This window comes from Anomaloglossus baeobatrachus, chromosome 7 (assembly GCF_048569485.1).
Source record: "Anomaloglossus baeobatrachus isolate aAnoBae1 chromosome 7, aAnoBae1.hap1, whole genome shotgun sequence".
NCBI classification, from domain to species: Eukaryota; Metazoa; Chordata; class Amphibia; order Anura; family Aromobatidae; genus Anomaloglossus; species Anomaloglossus baeobatrachus.
The window spans coordinates 280,185,159-280,207,388 of NC_134359.1; the positions used below are offsets into that span (position 1 = coordinate 280,185,159).

A 22,230-nucleotide genomic window follows, 5' to 3' on the forward strand; every position below is an offset into this window, starting at 1 on the left:
AATTTTTTTTTTTTTTTCTACATTAATAAAAACAAACTCTGTACATATCTGGTTTTGTCACAATTTTACTAATTTGGAGAATCTTGTTTTCAGGTCATTTTTTGCACAAAATTACAGTAAATCTGTTAAAAACAAAACCTCAAAAAGGAACGTCGGAATTGCATTTTTTTTTTCACCATTTCACCTCACTTGGATTTTTTTTTCCTTCCGCCCCCCTAATTATTAGTACATTATACTGTAAAGTGCTTGATTCAAAATTATTAGTTGTGCCACCCAGGAAAACAAGCTCTCATGTAGTCGGATACATCTTGGAAAGAATAAAAAAAAAAAAAAAAAAAATTGGCAGCAGCGGGAAGGGGTTAATGAAAGTTGGGTAGAACGCAACACATTTGTACCTTCCTTAAAGGATTATTCTCATCTTTAAAGATAGATATTGTCGGATAGAGCTTGTAAGTGCAAGCAATTTTGCAATTTGCTGCTTATTACATTTTTGCTCTGTTCTTGAGATATTAACACTTTTGTTTATAGCTCGATGCCTTGGAGACCGACCACCGCTGCTAGACAGCAGAACCTACTCAGTGCTTACAAGCTTTATTCTATTGAGCTTGTAAGTGCTGTTTTGAGACCGACCACCTCTGCTGTCTAACTTGTAAGCACTGCGCGGAAGCTGGCCAGGGTTAGGGGCGGAATCCGCGCGATACAGCGATCCCGGCCAGCTTCCGCGCAGTGCTTACAAGTTAGACAGCAGAGGTGGTCGGTCTCCAAGGCAACAGTTTGTAAACAAAAGAAAAATGTTAATATCTCAAGAACGGCTGCAAATTCTATTAAGCAGTAAATTGCAAAAGTGCTTATATGCATAAGAGCTGTCCGACCATACCCATCTATTGAAGGTGGGAATGACCCCTTAAAGGGATATTCCCAAAGTAGATATTTTTGGAACACGTCAATCTCAGGTTGTGAGACGATCACACATGGCAGATGCCGGCTCTGTTATCCATCTGGCAGCATCATGCCCGCAACCATTGCACCCGAGGCCCGTAAGATAATCCGCCACCAGTCGAGGGACCCCCAATAGGTGCAGGTCTAACGTATTAAATGTGCCCCTAACTAACATGTTGGGAGCATGGTGATATATGATTGTGCCTGACGTAGTAGGTAATATAGATTGTGAGCCCATGGGGACAGGGACTGATGCATTGTGTATACAGCGCTATACAGCACATCATTAATTATCGCGGTCGAGCAGTAGCTTCCCGGCGGTTGATATATTTATTTGATTTAGATTGTGTTCTAACCAGGTCAAACCGTATGAGCCAAAAATAGAAAGGAAAAGCCATCCAGGTTACCCCCCCCCCTCCCCCCCTGGCACCGAGGCAATAAGTGAATTACAGCTCCAGACAAGGAGAGTGGATCCAGGCAATACCTTCCTATAGGACTGGTCAAGAGCCGAGAGGGATAATCAAGTCAGGGGAAGATAAACGGCGGCTTTCTCATCGCCCCGTGTAATCACTGACTGCAAGTTGAAGGGGTTTTCCGTGATTTTGATATTTATGGCTCGTCCTTTGGATAGGTAATCAATATCAGATTAGTGGGGGTCATAGCCAGGAGCACTGCGTCCAATCGCTTACTAGCCACAGCGCCATGCATCTGTAGTGGCTGGGTTTGGTATTACATCTGAGTCCCAGTCACTTGAATAGGACTAAGCAGTACGGAGGAGGGGTGGAGCTTAGTAATGCACCACAGAGGGGTGCAGCTTAGTAATGCACCACAGAGGGGTGCAGCTTAGTAATGCACCACAGAGGGGTGCAGCTTAGTAATGCACCACAGAGGGGTGGAGCTTAGTAATGCACCACAGAGGGGTGGAGCTTAGTAATGCACCACAGAGGGGTGGAGCTTAGTAATGCACCACAGAGGGGTGGAGCTTAGTAATGCACCACAGATGGGTGGAGCTTAGTAATGCACCACAGAGGGGTAAAGCTTAGTAATGCACCACAGATGGGTGGAGCTTAGTAATGCACCACAGAGGGGTAAAGCTTAGTAATGCACCACAGAGGGGTGGAGCTTAGTAATGCACCACAGAGGGGTGGAGCTTAGTAATGCACCACAGAGGGGTGGAGCTTAGTAATGCACCACAGAGGGGTGGAGCTTAGTAATGCACCACAGAGGGGGGGAGCTTAGTAATGCACCACAGAGGGGGGGAGCTTAGTAATGCACCACAGAGGGGGGGAGCTTAGTAATGCACCACAGAGGGGGGGGCTTAGTAATGCACCACAGAGGGGGGGGGGCTTAGTAATGCACCACAGAGGGGGGGGGGCTTAGTAATGCACCACAGAGGGGGGGGCTTAGTAATACAACACAGAGGGGTGGAGCTTAGTATGGTAGCACAGAGGGGTGGAGCTTAGTATGGTAGCACAGAGGGGTGGAGCTTAGTATGGTAGCACAGAGGGGTGGAGCTTAGTATGGTAGCACAGAGGGGTGGAGCTTAGTATGGTAGCACAGAGGGGTGGAGCTTAGTATGGTAACACAGAGGGGTGGAGCCTAGTACAGTAGCAAAGAGAGGTGGAGTTTTGTAATGCACCATAGAACAGCAAACTGTGGTGGAACTTGGTAGTACACCACAGTGGGGTGGAGCTTAGCACTGTCGCACAGAGGGGTGGAGCTTAGTAATGCACCACACACAGAGCAGCACAGAGGGGTGGAGCTTAGCAATACACAACATAGGGGTGGAGCTCAACAGAACACAGCACAGCATTGTCACAGAAGCCACTGGCCAGATAGATGGAGGATATCACTGCTCTAGGGTCCAGCTTGGACGGCACAGGCCAAAACTGAGGTTGGGCCATATGAGGCAGCTTTGACAAGTGAGGCCGTGTGTGTGTGTGTGTGTGTATGTGTATGTGTGTGTATATATAATATATAATATAAAAAATAACTGGATTTCCAGTTTTTAGTAATACACAGATTTTTTTTTTAGTCACAATTCCAGATGCAAAATCCAGAGCAAATCTGCATCTTGTGAGCAGTGCCTTCATGTCAGTATTTTTCCATCAGTGTTTGTTTGTCAATGCCAGGGATAGAGCAAAGCTATAAGGCTATGTGCGCACTAGAGATGTGAAGTTTCTCGAGAAAATCTTCTCGAGAAACTTCTGGGAGTGAAGATTTGCTGACCTCCGGAAAAAATCCGCGGCAAAACCGCATGCGGATTAGCCGCGGATTAGCCGCGGATTTACCGCGGATTAGCCGCGGATTTACCGCGGATTTTCCGCGATTTTCCCGCGGGTGGTTCCCTGCGGATTTTTGCAGTCTGTACTGCAGAAATCCGCGGGATACCTGCGGATTTAATGGACATGTTCATTTTCTCAAGAAACTTTCTCGAGAAAAATCCGCACCAGTGCGCACAGCTTTTTTTTTTTTCTCATAGAATTTCATGGGAAATGTCTGCACAAAGATTGCAGACATTTCTCAAGAAATTTCCGCGGCAAATCCGCGGGTAAATCCGCGGGTATTTTGCTCTAGTGCGCACATAGCCTAAGGCCGCATGCCAATGCTGTAGTTTTTGGTGCAGTTTTGTGGTGACTGAACCGCCTGCTTTTCCTTCCCCTGCAGTCTGATACTTCAGATTTGCTGTGCGCATGTTGCTTTTTGTTTTGGCTGCAGTTTTGTGGTGACAACAAACCTGCAGCATGTCAATTCTTTTTGAGTTTTTCACCCATTGATGTTAAAAAAAAACAAAAAAACAAAAAATAAACAAAAACTCATGCGTTTTTTTTTTTTTTGCCACAAGATGCGTTTTTGTGGTAAACACAAAACTACAGACATAGCCTAAAGCGGGCTTTACACGCTACGACATCGCTAATGCAGAGTCGTTGGGGTCACGGAATTCGTGACGCACATCCGGCCGCATTAGTGATGCTGTTGCGTGTGACATCGATTAGCGATTTTGCATCGTTGCAAAACAGTGCAAAATCGCTAATCGGCGACACGGGGGTCCATTCCCAATTATCGTTACTTCAGCAGTAACGAGGTTGTTCGTTGTTCCTGCGGCAGCACACATCGCTGCGTGTGACGCCGCAGGAGCGAGGAAACTCTCCCTACCTGCCTCCCGGCCGCTATGCGGAAGGAAGGAGGTGGGCGGGATGTTACGTCCCGCTCATCTCCGCCCCTCCGCTGCGATTGGGCGGCGGTTCAGTGACGTTTCAGTGACGTCGCTGTGACGCCGCATGGACCGCCCCCTTAGAAAGGAGGCGGTTTGCCCGTCACAGCGACGTCGCCGGACAGGTAAGTATGTGTGACGGCTCTGGGCGATGTTGTGCGGCACGGGCAGCGATATGCCCGTGTCGCGCAACAGATGGGGGTGGATACCCACACTAGCGATATCTGTACCGATATCGCAGTGTGTAAAGTAGCCTTTACTCTCAGATTGACCCCAGTTCTGTGTTTTGGAGATGCTCTTGATTTTGACATATAAATACTGATGTGTGAATGAGGCTGGAAGAATTTATATATGACGATGATGCCCACGACACGGGTCATGCAACGAAAGAGCACTCGGACGTTCAGATGGGCTCGACTTGCGTACCCAAGTATATAATGGAAGGCAATGGGGAAATCGAACATTTTTTTTTTTTCTGGAAGATTTCCAGGAAAAATACTTGCGTTCCCCATTGACTTCCATTATATTCGGGTACTCGAGTCACAAGCATCCAACTTCTCATTACAAGTACAGAGCACCCGAGCATGGTAGTGCCCGCTCATCACTAGTTACTAGTACAGAGCACCTGAGCATGGTAGTGCCCGCTCATCACTAGTTACGAGTACTGAGCACCTGAGCATGGTAGTGCCCGCTCGTTACTAGTACAGAGCACCCGAGCATGGTAGTGCTCACTCATCACTAGTTACTAGTACAGAGCACCCGAGCATGGTAGTGCCCGCTCATCACTAGTTACTAGTACAGAGCACCCGAGCATGGTAGTGCCCGCTCATCACTAGTTACTAGTACAGAGCACCCGAGCATGGTAGTGCCCGCTCATCACTAGTTACTAGTACAGAGCACCTGAGCATGGTAGTGCCCGCTCATCACTAGTTACTAGTACAGAGCACCTGAGCATGGTAGTGCCCGCTCATCACTAGTTACCAGTACTGAGCTCCCGAGCATGATAGTGCCCGCTCATCGCTAGTTACGAGTACAGAACACCTGAGCATGGTAGTGCCCACTCATCACTAGTTACGAGTACTGAGTACCTGAGCATGGTTGTGCCCACTCATCACTAGTTACGAGTACTGAGCACCTGAGCATGGTAGTGCCCGCTCATCACTAGTTACGAGTACAGAGCACCTGAGCATATTAGTGCCCGCTCATCATTAGTTACGAGTACAGAGCACCTGAGCATGGTAGTGCTCGCTCATCACTAGTTACAAGTACTGAGCACCCGAGCATGGTAGTGCTCGCTCATCACTAGTTACGAGTACTGAGCACCCGAGCATGGTAGTGCCCGCTCATCACTAGTTACGAGTACAGAGCACCTGAGCATGGTAGTGCCCGCTCATCATTAGTTACGAGTACAGAGCACCTGAGCATGGTAGTGCTCGCTCATCACTAGGTACAAGTAATACTTGTAAACTCACTAATGATGAGCAAAATCCATCAATCTACGGCCCAGCTGCGATTAACCAGGTGTCGTACGTCTCCCGCACAGCTGTGGCGCTCACCGCCTGCAACAGTTTTCAGGACTCGCCACATCTGCCCCCACGGTGATAATTGCAAGGGTTAAAATGCTATATATAGAAAGGGACGTATCGTCTCCTCTAAACGCTTCCCCTCTGCACAGTGAGGATGGAAGTGATTTGCGCTGGGCCTCTCCATTCATATTTCATGTTTTCCCTGCAGCGCGGCTGTTTACTGAGCTCAGCGGCGGTTTTGATGGAAATTGGCAGAGACAGCAACCAGCTAAGAGTAAATCAGAGGCCGCTCCGTAGCTCCTGCTGCTTGCAGTGTGTGTCAGTATGCAGCCTATATTGGCGGGTGGGAGCCTGCAATGTGCGTCTGTGCATTGTCCTATCCCATGACCATGCCCATTGTGCACTGCATTGTAGTAGAGGAATGTGCCCCAACTCCAGTCCTCAAGAGCCGCCACCAGTGCATATGTGACGCCCTGGCGCCGCCCGGTGGTCACAGAGAAACATTACACCCCACACAACACCATCTCACATCAGGTACCATCTGCCACAAAACCCTAACCACCCCCCTCAGGGTAGGAAGGACACACCAGTGGGTGGGACCAGGCGGATTGGGAGCGCCCACCGGTCTTGAGGATCCGGGGCGGGAAACAAGAGAGTAGTCAGTGTCAAGTAGAGAGTGAAGTGAGGAGGAGAGTGAAGGCTGCGCCTGGTGACAGGTAGCCAGGGTAGTGGCCCTGGTCTACTGACTAGGTGGCAAGCAGTGGACCGTGTCCAAAGGCGATGGGAGTCCGGTCGTGAGAAATCCAGAGTGGACCGGGACAGGGTTGGAGCCCGCCGGTACTGACAGCGGAGATCCGTTCCGGAAACCGTGCACAGGCTGTACCTGGACCCTAGTTAGAAGACGGTTGCAAGCCCCTTCTCTAATTCACCAGGCCGGGAGCAAGGTTCCATACGTTGTTCCAAAGTGTTATCCCAGATAGAGCGAAACGGCAGCCCACCGCGGACGATTGGGTATCCGCAACAACCCACTGAGATCCCAAGGGTCAGTTTTCGCTGGCACGTCTCCCAACCAAAACAAAATCGGTAGAGGCCTTCCCCGTTCCACACGAGGTTGTCCAAAGTAGAAGAAAAATACATGGTGCCGGAGGAAGGGACACAGGTACACCAGCCGGGTGTGGGAACCGAATACACCCAGAAGCGGCAGCCGGCCACTGACCCCTTTGGTTTACCGACAGACTTGTGTGCAATGATTCAATCGTGAGTACACCACCAATCACCGGTCCGGCCCGGCGTTCCACCTCCCGCCATTATAGCCTCCCGTTTTACAGACACTGAGCCCCGGGGCATCCACCCCTACCCACGGAGGGTTAACACCCAGCTGCAGCTCCGTCGCCCCCGGGTGATCCCCAACAGCAGCGGTGGTAATCCACCTTACCACACACCGTGGGTGGCGTCACAAACTGTTACCACAATCCCGTGTACACATCACATCCCCTTTTATTTGAGTGTCCTCGTGACCCCCGGGTCCGGAGACCCCTCGAGACACTGCGGATCCGATCCAAGCTGCCCGGCTGCTGACGTGGGGGCGGCACACGTTGTCAGGATTTCCTTAGCATTGCACAGGTGATGATTCCATGACTTGTGCAATACTAAGGAAATCCTGCAAACATGCCGTATTGGTGGCCCTTAAAGACTGGAGTTAATACTTTTTTTTTTTTTTTTTTTTTTTTTTTTTTTGCTGTTGGTGCAAAATATTTTGGGGTTGGTAAGTTCCTATCGCTGGGCCATGAGGTGTAACTTGAAGCCCCCTGGGTGCCACTGCAAAGTCTGTACCAAGATCCTCACCTACTATGTGTCAATTATTATACTGGTGAAAAAAATTATTATGGCGACTAGATTCGTTTAGCAGTTATCTGTTGCATTGAGATAAGCAATTTGATTCAATCTGCCCCATTCAGACGTCCCGTGCGGCCCTATTTGAGCGCCTCTAGAGACTACTAGTCCTCGTGGCATCATGGAGTAAACGTGCAGAAGTGAGGACTAGTAACTAGGCCTTATGCAATAATCCAAAATGAAAAAACTGACAGCACAAGTGTACACAGGTGCATACTGAATATACTGTAACAAATATACAGCTGCACTCTGATACGCTAAGACATGCAAACATTGAATATAGAAATTTGGACATGCATTATACTGCTAAGGAAATAGATTAAATAAATGAGACACTTAGCTCATAAAAAGGCCATAGTTTTGTGAGCCCAGCAGTTAGCTTCAAGGCGTATCTCTTTTTTTTGCTGGATCCCTACCTAAAATTCCTCTGTACGGGTTGAAATTAAAAAAAATCACCTTTCGCACCAACTTTAGGCGATTTTTATTTTCCTATTGGCACCCATAAAATTGTTTACCTTTTTTTAACCCAGATGAAGGCATTTTAGGTAGGGACCTAGCATAAAGAGATACACCTTGATGCTGGCTGCTGGGCTCACAAAAAACTGGCCTTTTTATGTACTGTCTCAATTTTTAAATAGATTTCCTTAGCAGTAATGATTGTCCACATTCCTGTATTGAATGTTTGCATGCCTTATTGTTTGTGTGCAGCTGTATATTTGCTAGACGTTATGCAATGTCACGGCGAGCGTTACATTATGACGTCGCAGAGGTGCCCTGGAAGCCAGTCTGAGGTTGTTGGGCTCAGACGCAAAGAGCGTCTGCCAGGGAGGAGCGGACAGGAAGCCGTGCAAGGACGGCACAAATAGAAATGATCATATGTATTTGCATTCATGGCAGTGCTCACAAAATAGAGGAGTAAGCATTGAGTGTACTGAGCATGCTGAGACTTGTAGTTACATGTTACCAAGGCCAAGCGCTGCAGAATTAATGGCGATTTATATGTGCATATATATACCGTGTATGTATGTGTGTGTGTGTGTGTGTGTGTGTGTGTGTATGTATGTATGTATGTGTATATATATATTATATATAATATATGTGTATGTATGTATATACATACATACACACAGTGAAGACCAAAAGTTTGGACACACCTCTATTCAAATGATTTTTATTAGACATTCAAAAAGTTTTCTTTATTTTCATAACTCTGAAAATTGTAGATTCACATTGAAGGCATCAAAACTATGAATTAACACACGTGGAATGAAATACTTAACAAAAAAGTGTAAAGCAACTGAAAATATGTCTTATATTCTAGGTTCTTCAAAGTAGCCACCTGTTGCTTTGATTACTGCTTTGCACACTCTTGTCATTCTCTTGATGAGCTTCAAGAGGTAGTCACCGGAAATGGTTTTCACTTCACAGGTGTGCCCTGTCAGGTTTAATAAGTTGGATTTCTTGCCTTATAAATGGGGTTGGGACCATCAGTTGTGTTGTGCAGAAGTCTGGTGGATACACAGCTGATAGTACTACTGAATAGACTGTTAGCTGTTTTTTTCTTGCCATTATACAAATTCTAAGTAAAGAAAAACGAGTGGCCATCATTAGTTTAAGAAATGAAGGTCAGTCAGTCCGAAAAATTGGGAAACATTTGAAAGTGTCCCCAAGTGCAGTGGCAAAAAACATCAAAAGCTACAAGGAAACTGGCTCACATGAGAACCGCCCCAGGAAAGGAAGACCAAGAGTCACCTCTGCTGCGGAGGATAAGTTTATCCGAGTCACCAGCCTCAGAAATCGCAGGTTAACAGCAGCTCAGATTAGAAACCAGGTCAATGCCACACAGAGTTCTAGCAGCAGACACATCTCTAGAACAACTGTTAAGAGGAGACTTTGTGCAGCAGCCTTCATGGTAAAATAGCTGCTAGGAAACCACTGCTAAGGACAGGCAGCAAGCAGAAGAGACTTGTTTGGGCTAAAGAACACAAGGAATGGACATTAGACCAGTGGAAATCTGTGCTTTGGTCTGATGAGTCCAAATTTGAGATGTTTGGATCCAACCACTGTGTCTTTGTAGAAAAGGTGAACGGATGGACTCTACATGGCTGGTTCCCACCATGAAGCATGGAGGAGGAGGTGTGACGGTGTGGGGGTGCTTTTCTGGTGACACTGTTGGGGATTTATTCAAAATTGATCGCATACTGAACCAGCATGGCTACCACAGCATCTTGCAGCGGCATGCTATTCCATCTGGTTTTGCATTTAGTTGGACCATAATTTATTTTTCAACAGGGCAATGACCCCAAACACACCTCCAGGCTGTGTAAGGGCTGTTTGACTAAGAAGGAGAGTGATGGGGTGCTACACCAGATGACCTGGCCTCCACAGTCAACAGATCTGAACCCAATCGAGATGGTTTTGGGGTGCGCTGGACCGCAGAGTGAAGGCAAAAGGGCCAACAAGTGCTAAGCATCTCTGGGAACTCCTTCAAGACTGTTGGAAGACCATTTCCGGTGACTACCTCTTAAAGCTCATCAAGAGAATGCCAAGAGTGTGCAAAGCAGTAATCAAAGCAGAAGGCAGCTACTTTGAAGAACCTAGAATATAGGACATATTTTCGGTTGTTTCACACTTTAAGTATTTCATTCCACATGTTTTAAATCATAGTTTTGATGCCTTCAATGTGAATCTACAATTTTCAGAGTCATGAAAATAAAGAAAACTCTTTGAATGAGATGGTGTGTCCAAACTTTTGGTCTGTATATATAGATATATATATATATCTATCACACACACACACACACACACACACACACACACACACACACACACACACACACACACACACACACACACACACAGTGCCTTGTACAAGTATTCGGCCCCCTTGAATTTCTCAACCTTTTCCCACATTTCAGGCTTCAAACATAAAGATAAATAATTTAAATTTTATGGTGAAGAAGTAACAACAAGTGGACACAATTGTGAAGTTGAACGAAATTTATTGGTTATTTTCAACTTTTATAAAAAATAATAAACTGAAAATTGGGGCGTGCAATATTATTCATCCCCTTTACTTTCAGTGTAGAAAACTCACTCCAGAAGTTCATTGAGGATCTCTGAATGATCCAATGTTGTCCTAAATGTTATATATTTATATATATTATATATGTGTATATATATATATATATATATATATATATATATATATATATACACATATACATACACACACACACAGTGCCTTGCGAAAGTATTCAGCTCCCCTGAATTTTTCAGCCTTTTCCCACATTTCAGACTTCCATCATAAAGATAAAAAAAAATTAAATTAATGGTGCAGACTCAACAACAAGTGGACACAATTGCGAAGTTGAACGAAGTTTGTTTATTTTAAACATTTTTAAAAAAATAAATAACTGAAAATTGGGGTGTGCAATATTATTCATCCCCTGTAAGTTAATACTTTGTAGCGCCCCCTTTTTCTGCGATTACAGCTGCAGTCTCTTGGGGTATGTGTCAATCAGTTTTGCATATCGAGAGACTGAAATTCTCGCCCATTCCTCCTTTGTAAACAGCTGGAGCTGAGTGAGGTTGGATGGAGGCGTTTGTGAACAGCAGTTTTCAGCTCTTTCCACAGATTCTCGATTGGGTTCAGGTCTGGACTATGACTTGGCCATTCTAACACCTGGATACGTTTATTTGTGAACCATTCCATTGTAGATTTTGCTTTATGTTTGGGATCATTGTCTTGTTGGAAGACAAATCTCCGTCCGAGTCTCAGGTCTTTTGCAGACTCCTATAGGTTTTCTTCAAGAATGGTCCTGTATTTAGCTCCATCCATCTTCCCATCAATTTTAACCATCTTCCCTGTCCCTGCTGAAGAAAAGCAGGCCCAAACCATGATGCTGCCACCACCATGTTTGACAGTGGGGATGCTGTGTTCAGGGTGATGAGCTGTGTTGCTTTAACGCCAAAAATATCGTTTGGCATTGTGCCCAAAAAGTTCGATGTTGGTTTCATCTGAGCAGAGCACCTTCTTCCACATGTTCGGTGTCTCTCAGGTGGCTTGTGACAAACTGTAAATGACACTTTTTATGGATATCTTTGCGAAATGGCTTTCTTCTTGCCATTCTTCCATAAAGGCCAGATTTGTGCAGTGTACGACTGATTGTTGTCCTATGGACAGACTCTCCCACCTCAGCTGTAGATCTCTGCAGATCATCCAGAGTGATCATGGGCCTCTTGGCTGCATCTCTGATCAGTCTTCTCCTTGTTTGAGATGAAAGTTTGGATGGACGGCCGGGTCTTGGTAGATTTGCAGTGGTATGATGCTCCTTCCATTTCAATATGATCGCTTGCACAGTGCTCCTTGGAATGTTTAAAGTTGTGGAAATCTTTTTGTAACCAAATCCGGCTTTAAACTTCTCCACAACAGTATCACGGACCTGCCTGTTGTGTTCCTTGGTCTTCATGATGCTATCTGTGCTTTATACAGAACAGTGAGACTATCACAGAGCAGGGGCATTTATACGGAGACTGGATTACACACAGGGGCTTATATTTATCATCATCAGTCATTTAGGACAACATTGGATCATTCAGAGATCCTCAATGAACTCCTGGAGTGAGTTTCCTGCACTGAAAGTAAAGGGGCCATCAACATTGACGCACGTGTCAAGTCTCGTTTTGTGGACGAGATTACATGTACATACACACACATTATATATATATATATGTGTGTGTGTGTGTGTGTGTGTATATGTATATGTATTACCTGGCAGCCAGACTGGCTTGCAAAGTCTCCTTAAGGAGAATAGTGTTCCCCCGTGGTCCCCACATAGCTTTCTCATGAGCCAGATCAGACACCCCCATACTTTGCACTGACGAGGGGCAAGTACCCCGAAACACCGTGTCTGCAAATTGGGATTCTGATCTGGCTTATATATCCTGAGTCATATTGCAAAGGATTGTTGAAAATCCACTTGTGACTTTTAGGATCGCTACTTCCAATAGGTGGCGCTGTGCTAGAGTTTGTCTCCTTTACTGGAGAGACAATTTGAATATTTCCCAGAGGGGCATTGCAGCTATAAGTCCCCTTACCTGGCAGCCAGACTGGCTTGCAAAGTCTCCTTAAGGAGAATAGTGTTCCCCCGTGGTCCCCACATAGCTTTCTCATGAGCCAGATCAGACACCCCCATACTTTGCACTGACGAGGGGCAAGTACCCCGAAACACCGTGTCTGCAAATTGGGATTCTGATCTGGCTTATATATCCTGAGTCATATTGCAAAGGATTGTTGAAAATCCACTTGTGACTTTTAGGATCGCTACTTCCAATAGGTGGCGCTGTGCTAGAGTTTGTCTCCTTTACTGGAGAGACAATTTGAATATTTCCCAGAGGGGCATTGCAGCTATAAGTCCCCTTACCTGGCAGCCAGACTGGCTTGCAAAGTCTCCTTAAGGAGAATAGTGTTCCCCCGTGGTCCCCACATAGCTTTCTCATGAGCCAGATCAGACACCCCCATACTTTGCACTGACGAGGGGCAAGTACCCCGAAACACCGTGTCTGCAAATTGGGATTCTGATCTGGCTTATATATCCTGAGTCATATTGCAAAGGATTGTTGAAAATCCACTTGTGACTTTTAGGATCGCTACTTCCAATAGGTGGCGCTGTGCTAGAGTTTGTCTCCTTTACTGGAGAGACAATTTGAATATTTCCCAGAGGGGCATTGCAGCTATAAGTCCCCTTACCTGGCAGCCAGACTGGCTTGCAAAGTCTCCTTAAGGAGAATAGTGTTCCCCCGTGGTCCCCACATAGCTTTCTCATGAGCCAGATCAGACACCCCCATACTTTGCACTGACGAGGGGCAAGTACCCCGAAACACCGTGTCTGCAAATTGGGATTCTGATCTGGCTTATATATCCTGAGTCATATTGCAAAGGATTGTTGAAAATCCACTTGTGACTTTTAGGATCGCTACTTCCAATAGGTGGCGCTGTGCTAGAGTTTGTCTCCTTTACTGGAGAGACAATTTGAATATTTCCCAGAGGGGCATTGCAGCTATAAGTCCCCTTACCTGGCAGCCAGACTGGCTTGCAAAGTCTCCTTAAGGAGAATAGTGTTCCCCCGTGGTCCCCACATAGCTTTCTCATGAGCCAGATCAGACACCCCCATACTTTGCACTGACGAGGGGCAAGTACCCCGAAACACCGTGTCTGCAAATTGGGATTCTGATCTGGCTTATATATCCTGAGTCATATTGCAAAGGATTGTTGAAAATCCACTTGTGACTTTTAGGATCGCTACTTCCAATAGGTGGCGCTGTGCTAGAGTTTGTCTCCTTTACTGGAGAGACAATTTGAATATTTCCCAGAGGGGCATTGCAGCTATAAGTCCCCTTACCTGGCAGCCAGACTGGCTTGCAAAGTCTCCTTAAGGAGAATAGTGTTCCCCCGTGGTCCCCACATAGCTTTCTCATGAGCCAGATCAGACACCCCCATACTTTGCACTGACGAGGGGCAAGTACCCCGAAACACCGTGTCTGCAAATTGGGATTCTGATCTGGCTTATATATCCTGAGTCATATTGCAAAGGATTGTTGAAAATCCACTTGTGACTTTTAGGATCGCTACTTCCAATAGGTGGCGCTGTGCTAGAGTTTGTCTCCTTTACTGGAGAGACAATTTGTACATACATACATACACACACACACACATACATACATACATACATACATACATACATACATACATACATACATACATACACACACACACACATACATACATACATACATACATACATACATACATACATACATACATACATACATACACACATATATATATATAATGTGTGTGTATGTGCATGTAATCTCGTCCACAAAACGAGACTTGACACGTGCGTCAATGTTGATGGCTACGTGCTTTATCTAAGAAAACAGTGATGTAAAAAACCGTAGGTCTGAATAAGGCGCTAAGCAGTTAGACGTCTCGGAGCAGATCTGATTTAGTGTACATTAAAAATGTAAAAATAAAAGCATATTTTTCTGTTTTGCTGATGAGCGGTGGTGGCCTGAGGCTGCACTACTGAGAGATGCTGATGACAACACTTCCTGTGTTCATCTCTGCTCGGTGCATTGTTGTCATGGAGACCTTGTGTGGATACAGCATTATCCACACATATCGCCACATACCAGGCTGTGGATGGCGATGATACGTGCACTACCACATCCCAGATTTACATTGATTTCATCCACATGTTATTATTTCTACTGCTTTAAATTGCGAGTCATCTTTGGGCCTGGTATTATCAGAGCCGCCATCTAAAAAGATGATAATCGCACGATATAGGATATAAAGGAGAGTATTAATCTGTATATTGGTATCATCCCGTGTGACTTGACTATACCAAGATATCGCACTTCATATATAGGGATGTAAGTGTATCATGCCAACTGTAGGTGGGCGTATGGCCAACAAGGCCTCAGTGGGACCACCGTCTACCTCACCCACAACTTAGTAAATGGTATAAGACCAGGGTCAGATATGACCATATAACTCTGATGAGGATTACATCAAAATGCCTGGACCGGCCGGCCGCTCTCCTGACCCAAGCATGACAGCTTCATGTATTTCTATGCAGCTCTCAACCTCTGCTCAGGAGAGCCACCGGCCGGTCCGGGCATTTTGATGTGATCCTCGTCCGAGTTATGCGGACGTGTAACAGTATTAATCAATGCATTTTTGTTTCTCCAGTCCAGGTCCAGATATATTAATGTAACCTGTATATTGGTGTCATCCTGTGTGACATGACTATACCAAGATATCGCACCTCATGTATAGGGACATATATGCATCATGTATGTCGGCCCATGGCGTCACCCACCGTCTACCTCACCCACAACTTAGTAAATGGACATTATAAGGCTGGGGTCAGTTGGATGTATAACTCGGACGAGGGTCCCATCAAAATGCCCGGACCAGCCGGCGGCTCTCCTGACCCAATCGTGACTGCTTCATATATTTCTATGCAGCTTTCAAGCTCAGCTCAGGAGAGCCACCGGCCAGTCCAGGCATTTTGATGTGATCCTCGTCCCCTTTATATGGCCGTATAAGAGTAATAATCAATGCATGTTGGCTTCTAATTCAGTCCCATTGAACATTACGTATAGAAGGCCGGGGTCAGACGGAAGTATAACTCGAACGAGGACCATATCAAAATACCCAGACTGGCCAGCGTCTCTCCTGACCCGAGCGTGACAGCTTTACAAGGCCTCAGTGGGACCACCGTCTACCTCACCCACAACTTAGTAAATGGACATTATAGGACCGGGGTCAGATATGACCATATAACTCAGACGAGGATTACATCAAAATGCCCGGTCCGGCAGATGGCTCTCTTGACCCGAGTGTGACAGCTTCATGGATTTCTATGCAGCTCTCATGCTCGGCTCAGGTGAGTCATCGGCCAGTCTGGGCATTTTGATGTGATCCTCGTCTGAGTTATTCGGACGTGTACGGGTATTAATCAATGCATTTTGGTTTCTCATTCAGTCCCATTGACTCTTATGTATATAAGGCCAGGGTCAGATGGAAGTATAACTCGTACGAGAATCACATCAAAATGCCCAGAGCGTCCGGTGGTTCTCCTGACCTGAGTGTGACAACTTCAAGTATTTCTATGCCAGCTCTCATGCTCCGCTCAGGAGAGCCACCGGCCAGTCTGGGCATTTTGATGTGATCCATTAATCAATGCATTTTGGTTTGACGTTTGACTCTGGTGTATAAATCCAGTCCCTTGCAATGCCATCTACGGACGAGTCTGAATTTGGTGAATGCCAGGAAAACATCACCCTCCTGACTGCATTGTGCCCGCCATACAGATGGTGGGGGAGGGGTAATACCATGGGCTTGTTTTTCATGGGTCGTCCTCAGCCCCTAATTCCAGTCAGGGGAGGACTTAATGCTTCTACACAAGACAATATGGACAATTGTAGCTTCCAGTTTTGTTTGAACACTTTGTGGAAGGCCCTTTTCTGTTCCCCATGACTGAGCCAAAGATCCATAAATACATGGTTGGCGGAGTTTGGTCGAAGAACACAACCGGCCACACAGAGCCCAATCCACACCAGTAATGGAGATTGTGAGGCTGGTCTCTACCCAACTTCACAAAGGCTTTTCTGGATGAAGGAGCAAAAATTCCTACAGACGCCTCCACAATCTCTTGTAGAAAACCTTCCTATAAGAGCGGGAGCCATTATATCTGCAGAGGGGCCAACTCCATATTAATGTCTATGGATGTAGGATGGGAGGTCAGAAAAGCTCCTGCAGGCGTAATTTAGAGAGTGCACATATTTATTTTTTTTGTTGATATATTATAGCTCTAATCCTATTTAGCCGTTTATCTCTGTAGGCCTAGTAAGCCCCGTCATATGTCCAATTTTGGCTGGTACATACCCCCAGTCCTTGATACTGATGAGTTTAGGTTGAGAACTGAGCATGTTATCCTTTCATATAGGTTTGTACAAATTAACCGGCTACATTCACTTCGATCCCGGAGTCCATTCCCCCAGAGGAAACGTTAGGAGCCGTTGATGAGGTCCAAATCTGTAATACGTCTCGTAAATTGCTTAATTTTATTTCTTAGGAGTGAAAAATCAATCCCTTAAACTCTGAAGTCCTCAGACGCCACATCCGACTCTTCACCTCTTAGTCGGACATTGGCTAGGAGTATGAAGCTATTTAATCCCTGACCCTCCCGAGCGTAGACCACCTAGATGCTGGTGGCTCGCCCAAAATGCAGATGTAATAATTTAGCCATAGGAAGGTGAAGGGGATAAAGGTGATTGCCGGGGATGATACCACCATCTCCTGACATCGGATGGTATCTAGCATTGAGCGAACCGTAGTGTTTGGGAGAAGGAGGGGGGATTAAGTGAAAGGTTTGAAAAATCACTGAGGAAAAGGGAAAACGGAGGGGAGGGGGGGCGGGAGAAAGGTTTTGAAAAGGGAAGGAGGGGCAAGGATGGAGAGGGAGAGACAAGCGAAAAGGCGAAGATTGTCTATAAAAGAAGGGGGGAACCTTGCTGGCAGTGACTGACAGAGAGGTGATTCAGGAGTGCCTCTCTCATTAAACATTCCTGAGAGAATCAGTCTGAGCCAGAGACACAGAGGATCCGGCTGCGAGGACCACACTGCGGATACGCCGCCACCGCCGCTTCTATGGTATCCTTTTGAAGAGCGCATTAGGGGGTGGATAGATGCAGTAAGGAGGAGATCTATGCATTGATTGCTTATGTTGTAGACAATTTGTAGGAGGGGGGCATTCTAGAAGCTGCAGACCTTTTGCCCACCCGAAGGCTCAGGTACAGGTGATTTTATGGAGTTAAAGGCTTTACCAGACAGGTTGGTGCAGAATGCTCGGTGTAGGTTCACAGCCCTGGAAGATGGGTCCAACAGGATTTATCAGTAAGCCATTCTAGCTAAAGTGATGATACGGACCCCAACTGCAGCAGGGTCATGCCTAGATTGGCAGAAAATTGGCACCATGATGAAAACTTTACCATATCTGCAGCAGAGGTTACCATCACACGGCAAAACCTCTGCATCTTGTCCCCCCTGCCTTGCTGGAGTTGATTACGCATCCACTCTGCATCTGCTGAACTCATCCGCAGATAGGAACAAATACATTGTCTGTCTGCTTATTTCTCTATGGGAGATATTTCCACCATAGCCCCCCTAAATCTCTATGTGACCTCCTTGCAAGAGCGCAGACGTTGCCAGGAGCAATAACAAGCTTTGCGCCATCAGTGCGATGATGGTGCGATCAGTCAGCGGCTGAAATTCTGTGAATGTCTGTGTGACTGTCTGCTGGAGATGGCCCAGGTGGATGTGCTTTTCTGTGAATCGTGGGGTATAGTGTGTGTATATATATATGTATGTATATGTGTATATATATATCTATCTATATGTGTATCTATCTATCTATCTATATATATATATATATATATATATATATATATATATATATATATATATATATATATATATATATATATATATATATATATATATATATATATATATATATATATATATATAATATTAATGTATATGTCTCTTGTAAGCTCACAAAGTTTGAGACGGCGCTAAATGCTCTACGTGTGTCTAGATGTCGGTGTATGGAGGTAGAGTGCTCCTCCAGTTTCTGGAAATATTTATGAATCGCTGTCATTATGTAAAGGTATTTTTATCCTGACGTCTGTGTGTGTGTGAAGCTATTTTGCTTCTTGATGTCTGTGCTTGAGGATACTGGTGACCCGATATCGGGGTATGAGATATGTGTGATCTGGTGTCAGTGAATGGAGGTATAGTGTCCCAATATCTAAAAATATTTATGAAACGTTGTCAGTGTGTAAACATATTTTTGTCCCAATGTCGATGTATGAAGGATATTTGAGTTTTGTGCACGAAGACTCGTGATCTGATGTCTGTGTATAGAGAGATTGGGGTCCTGACGCTTGTGTAGGAAGGGATTTGTACATTGTCTTAGTATAAAAAAGTGTTTTTGTCTTGATGTCTGTGTATTATGATGCTTGTGATGTATCTGTGTATGAAGGTTTAAAGTGATTGTATCTGAAAATATTAATTTATCGGTGTCTGTGCAAAAGGTGTTTTTGTCCTGATGTCTGTGTATGAAGATATGCGAGACCTGGCGTCTGCGGAAGAAGGTGTGTGTGATTTGACGTGCGTACTGTATATGACCTCATGCCTGTATATGAATATGTTTAACCTGATGTCTGTGTATGAAGGTGTATCTGTGACCTGATGTCTGTGTATGAAGGTGTGTGTGACCTGATGTCTGTGTATGAATGTGTGTGTGACCTGATGTCTGTGTATGAAGGTGTGTCTGTGACCTGACGTCTGTGTATGAATGTGTGTGTTACCTGATGTCTGTGTATGAAGGTGTGCGTGTGTGACCTGACGTCTGTGTATGAATGTGTGTGTGACCTGGCGTCTGTGTATGATGGTGTGTGTGACCTGACGTCTGTGTATGAAGGTGTGTGTGTGTGACCTGACGTCTGTGTATGAAAGAATTTGTGGTGTGATGTAGATATAGTCAGAGATTAGTGTAATTATGCCTGTGTTTAAACGGATTTGTTCTGATGTTTCGTATTTTTTTAAAATAATGTCTTTGTTTAAAGGTATGTTTGTCCTGACAGCTGTGTGTTAATCCATCTTTAGGTCTGTGGAAGTGAATATGTGTGACCTGAATGAATGAATTTTGAATCCTGATGTCTGTGTATGAAGATATATTTTACGTAATGTCTGTGTATGAAGATGTGTGTTACGTAATGTCTGTGTATGAAGGTGTATAGGTGTATTTCACGTAATGTCTGTGTATGAAGATGTGTGTTACGTAATGTCTGTGTATGAAGATGTATTTCACGTAATGTCTGTGTATGAAGATGTGTTATGTAATGTCTGTGTATGAAGATGTATTTCACGTAATGTCTGTGTATGAAGATGTATTTCACGTAATGTCTGTGTATGAAGATGTGTTATGTAATGTCTGTGTATGAAGATGCGTGTTATGTAATGTCTGTGTATGAAGGTGTATTTCACGTAATGTCTGTGTATGAAGATGTGTTATGTAATGTCTGTGTATGAAGATGCGTGTTATGTAATGTCTGTGTATGAAGGTGTATTTCACGTAATGTCTGTGTATGAAGATGTGTTATGTAATGTCTGTGTATGAAGATGTATTTCACGTAATGTCTGTGTATGAAGATGTGTTATGTAATGTCTGTGTATGAAGATGCGTGTTATGTAATGTCTGTGTATGAAGGTGTATTTCACGTAATGTCTGTGTATGAAGGTGTATTTTACGTAATGTCTGTGTATGAAGGTGTATTTCACGTAATGTCTGTGTATGAAGATGTATTTTACGTAATGTCTGTGTATGAAGATGTGTGTTATGTAATGTCTGTGTATGAAGATGTATTTCACGTAATGTCTGTGTATGAAGATGTGTTATGTAATGTCTGTGTATGAAGATGTATTTCACGTAATGTCTGTGTATGAAGATGTATTTCACGTAATGTCTGTGTATGAAGATGTATTTCACGTAATGTCTGTGTATGAAGATGTATTTCACGTAATGACTGTGTATGAAGGTGTGTGTTATGTAATGTCTGTGTATGAAGGTGTGTGTTATGTAATGTCTGTGTATGAAGTTGCGTGTTATGTAATGTCTGTGTATGAAGGTGTATTTTACGTAATGTCTGTGTATGAAAATGTGTTATGTAATGTCTGTGTATGAAGATGTATTTCACGTAATGTCTGTGTATGAAGATGTATTATGTAATGTCTGTGTATGAAGATGCGTGTTATGTAATGTCTGTGTATGAAGGTGTATTTCACGTAATGTCTGTGTATGAAGATGTATTTTACGTAATGTCTGTGTATGAAGATGTATTTCACGTAATGTCTGTGTATGAAGATGTGTTATGTAATGTCTGTGTATGAAGGTGTGTGTTATGTAATGTCTGTATGAAGATGTATTTCACCTAATGTCTGTGTATGAAGATGTGTTATGTAATGTCTGTGTATGAAGATGTGTTATGTAATGTCTGTGTATGAAGGTGTATTTCACGTAATGTCTGTGTATGAAGATGTGTTATGTAATGTCTGAGTATGAAGGTGTATTTCACGTAATGTCTGTGTATGAAGATGTGTTATGTAATGTCTGTGTATGAAGATGTGTTATGTAATGTCTGAGTATGAAGGTGTATTTCACGTAATGTCTGTGTATGAAGATGTGTTATGTAATGTCTGTGTATGAAGATGTATTTCACGTAATGTCTGTGTATGAAGATGTATTTCACGTAATGTCTGTGTATGAAGATGTATTTTACGTAATGTCTGTGTATGAAGATGTATTTCACGTAATGTCTGTGTATGAAGGTGTGTGTTATGTAATGTCTGTGTATGAAGGTGTGTTATGTAATGTCTGTGTATGAAGGTGTATTTCACGTAATGTCTGTGTATGAAGATGTATTTCACGTAATGTCTGTGTATGAAGATGTGTTATGTAATGTCTGTGTATGAAGATGCGTGTTATGTAATGTCTGTATGAAGGTGTATTTCACGTAATGTCTGTGTATGAAGGTGTATTTTACGTAATGTCTGTGTATGAAGATGTATTTCACGTAATGTCTGTGTATGAAGATGTATTTTACGTAATGTCTGTGTATGAAGATGTATTTCACGTAATGTCTGTGTATGAAGATGTATTTCACGTAATGTCTGTGTATGAAGATGTATTTCACGTAATGTCTGTGTATGAAGATGTGTTATGTAATGTCTGTGTATGAAGGTGTGTGTTATGTAATGTCTGTGTATGAAGGTGTGTTATGTAATGTCTGTGTATGAAGGTGTATTTCACGTAATGTCTGTGTATGAAGATGTATTTCACGTAATGTCTGTGTATGAAGATGTGTTATGTAATGTCTGTGTATGAAGATGCGTGTTATGTAATGTCTGTATGAAGGTGTATTTCACGTAATGTCTGTGTATGAAGGTGTATTTTACGTAATGTCTGTGTATGAAGATGTATTTCACGTAATGTCTGTGTATGAAGATGTATTTTACGT

At 44.2% G+C, this 22,230-nt stretch overlaps 1 protein-coding gene across 2 annotated transcripts in view; it reads left to right on the top strand.

The window, feature by feature from the left end:
• The first annotated feature begins 17,597 nt into the window (after window positions 1-17,597).
• Window positions 17,598-22,230, top strand: part of LOC142245496 (ankyrin repeat and fibronectin type-III domain-containing protein 1-like) — a 257,525-nt gene continuing 252,892 nt past the window's right edge. For both annotated transcript variants that reach the window (XM_075318239.1, XM_075318240.1), the window contains exon 1: window positions 17,598-17,800. The gene's annotated coding sequence lies outside the window, so the exon portion shown is untranslated. The remainder of the gene's footprint in view (window positions 17,801-22,230) is intronic.